Raw genomic sequence first — 3,190 nt, 5'->3', positions numbered from 1 at the left:
CTGAACAGCTCCTATCTGCAAAATATGCTGTGCACAAAGAGAGAGAGAGAATGAGATGCTGGTTGTGTGTTGGTGTACAATGCCAGTTATTCATAGCACAAGGAAAAGAAATGGGTCAGAAGACAAATGCTCACCAACTGAAGAACTTTTTGCAGGGTTGTCATGTTGGAGCCCAACTGATCTGAAAACAGCAAGGCCGCGAGTTCAGGTCCCCCTTCATCTTCTGTACCCAGCTGGTCTCCCGCACTGCAAAGAACTCCTCAGCTTTCAGACAGCCCTGTACTATGAACATGCAAGGTCCTGAACCACTGTTATTTTTGCAGTCTCTACCACAAAGCATGGCTTGCCCACCTCCAGCTACCACACGCTATGCAGAAGAACACATTATAGCAGAACTACCTGAGCCTAGCCTTAGACATTTTCTTTCTTACAGGTACTTTTGATCTAGCATTACACCCCAGTAGTGAGTGACCCTGCACTGGCATCCTTTCAACCAATGGTGTTCAAAAAGCCAGTGAGATGACAGACAGGCCACAAACCCATGTCAGCTACAGACTGACTTCAGGACATGCGATTGCGAGTGAATTGACCCAGGCTGCAATCTCAGCAGACAAACAACATCCATTCATCCGTGCATCTCTCCATTTGGATTCATCTATTCATTCTGCCAGCGGAGCAGAAGACACACGTACACACAGTCTGGCAGAACGCAAAGCAGTCAAGTAAAACAGCTGGAGAGCCACCAAAACGGTCCACCCATATAAACATGAGGATGTTCTCATTTACTACAAACTCACTCATATTTTAAACAGGAGAATATGCTAATTCATACCAAAAATGTAAACATACATCTCTGCAGTGTGTTAGCGACTCAGAGAATTTTGAGTTGATCCCTACCACTCTGGTAAGGTAATGTAAAGCTCACTTCTACTGGAGTTGTCTGAAAAACCCTCCATGCATTTAAAAACCAAAAGGCAGTGATAGTGGGAGGCAGGAGGATGGAAGAACTTGTGAACATCAGCATGCAGAGTTAATAAGATTCCATCAGTAAGACTCATATGATGAGTTTTAGTCTTTTTTTTCCTCTTTTGAGCATCCAAAATTGTCTTTATTTCAAATATCACCATAGGAGCACTAATTAATTCAAATGAAGTGGGATTTACTCTGAGTAGGTAAAATATTCCAAAACATTCTGAGCTCCAAACCTTAGCAAAAAGAAAAGAATTTCTCTTTAAAATACAACTTTCAGAGAAAATTAAGCCCACTAATTTTTTTTTTTTGTTAGTCAGCAAATACCCTGTATAGAAATGACACATTGGCTTTCTTTGAGAAGCAAGCTGACGAATTCTCCTTTTCTGTCCCCAGTGATAGCTAACTGAGGACTAACAGTGGCAGTGCGAAGCACTCAGACCTGCTTGGCTCTTACGGATCTTTTGGAGTTGGATACTAATAATAGTTATTGAACTGAAGCCCAAACATTAAATACTAATACACTCTTTGAATCCAATGCAGATGCACTTCAATTATCCAAGCCTTGCGTTATCCCCTATGAGATCATGATTCTTAATGCTTATCATATTGAATATTCCTGCCGTTTTCCAAAAGCTTGATTATCAAAATTATCCTTTGTCCCTTGTGGTGTATGAATAGCTGAGGTTTATCCATTTCATGCAAAACAGGTTTTGCACCTCATTAAACAGACCCATCTGTATTTCCACAACATAATTCCCAAACATAATCTGTGCAGATTCTATGCTCAGGGCTGGACAGCGTGATTATGCTAACTCTAAGGTAAACTGGGCTTTAGGTCTGAACCAGCTAAAAACCCACAAATCAAGTGGCAGGGCGCCAGCTTTGGAAGCAGATTGATTTTCTGCGCTCTGAATCGGCATGCAAAATGGCACCATTTGTTACGTTATTCAAGCTGTTTAGCTGAACAGCGTTTTACTCATGTCTAAATTACACTGGCACTGATCATCCGTTGTTTTTAGTAGGAGTGAGAGTCCAGAAGGCAAATCATACACAGCTCAATTAGTTTAAACTAGTACTACAAAAATGTGACATGCAGATACTAATCCTTAGCCCGCTGTAGCAATGCACGATACTTACCCAGAGCGAGCTCAGCAGATGAGTTCACATAGCCCCCTTTTTATATACTGGTGATGGACCACGCAGAACTCCTCAGAATGAGTTAATTCCCATGTGTTTACCTCAAGCGACGCTACCAAGGCACCAGACCCACTAACCACCATTACCAGTATCTGATTGGCATTCTTAACGGGGGAAACAAAATCCACAAGGCACACAATGAAACTCCAGGGGGAAACGGAACACGTTACTAATCAATTAGTCCATCTTCTTGGGAAGAGCCCACGGAGAGCATAGGGAGGTTCACAACTGCCAAAGCATTACGGGAGCCTGGTTCCCAGGTAGCAGCACGTCCCACCGGCTAACAGAAAAATCATCAAAATAAGGCAGTAGCGAAAATTGGGACATCAGCTTCTGCTCTGTTTTCAGGAAGTTTACAGGTTAACACATGAATCTAATCCGGCTCTTAGAGGAAATCATTTCACTCTTTCATACTCGTTATCTGAAAACATCCTAACAGATAGCTGAGAGAGACCTGTACAGAAGGCCCTAGTCCCAGGGCAACGCTGCCCAAAGGCGCTGGCTCCAAGGGGGCTTTGGGGGGAGAAGTGGGATTCAGGGAAAGAAGAGGGGGAGGAAAACACCTGGTATCCCCTTCAGCCCGGTGATGGCAGAGCAGACGGAGCAGTGCCAAGAAGCAGAGAAGGGGACAACAGAGTAGCCATAATGGAACTGGGAAGAGCTACCCAAAGGTGACCCAGCAGGAGATAGGGACCAGGGCTAAGGCCAGCCAGGGCTGCAGAGCCTGCCGGGACAGGGCCAGGAGGCCTGAAAGGAGGTGGCTCTGGTGGAGGGACCCCAGGAGGACGGCAGTGAGACTGCAGGCAGGAGGGCAGCATTTGTGGGAGCACCTCCTTCGAAGGAGGACAGAAAATAAAGACGTTATCGTGGAGCAACCCAAGGTACAGAAAAAAGATGGCCCTTACAGTTTCCAAAATGACGTTACTGTGAGCGAATGAACCCGGTCAGCCTTTCGTGAACGAGTCACGGTGTCATGCTGTAGAGCTCAGAGTACACAGGTTGCAATGGGCATTAGACTCAG

The sequence above is a fragment of the Egretta garzetta genome, unplaced genomic scaffold (genome assembly GCF_000687185.1).
Source record: "Egretta garzetta isolate BGI_Z169 unplaced genomic scaffold, ASM68718v1 scaffold38, whole genome shotgun sequence".
Classification (NCBI taxonomy): domain Eukaryota; kingdom Metazoa; phylum Chordata; class Aves; order Pelecaniformes; family Ardeidae; genus Egretta; species Egretta garzetta.
The sequence above is the reverse complement of the archived record's forward strand: the minus strand, read 5'-3'. Positions refer to the sequence as shown.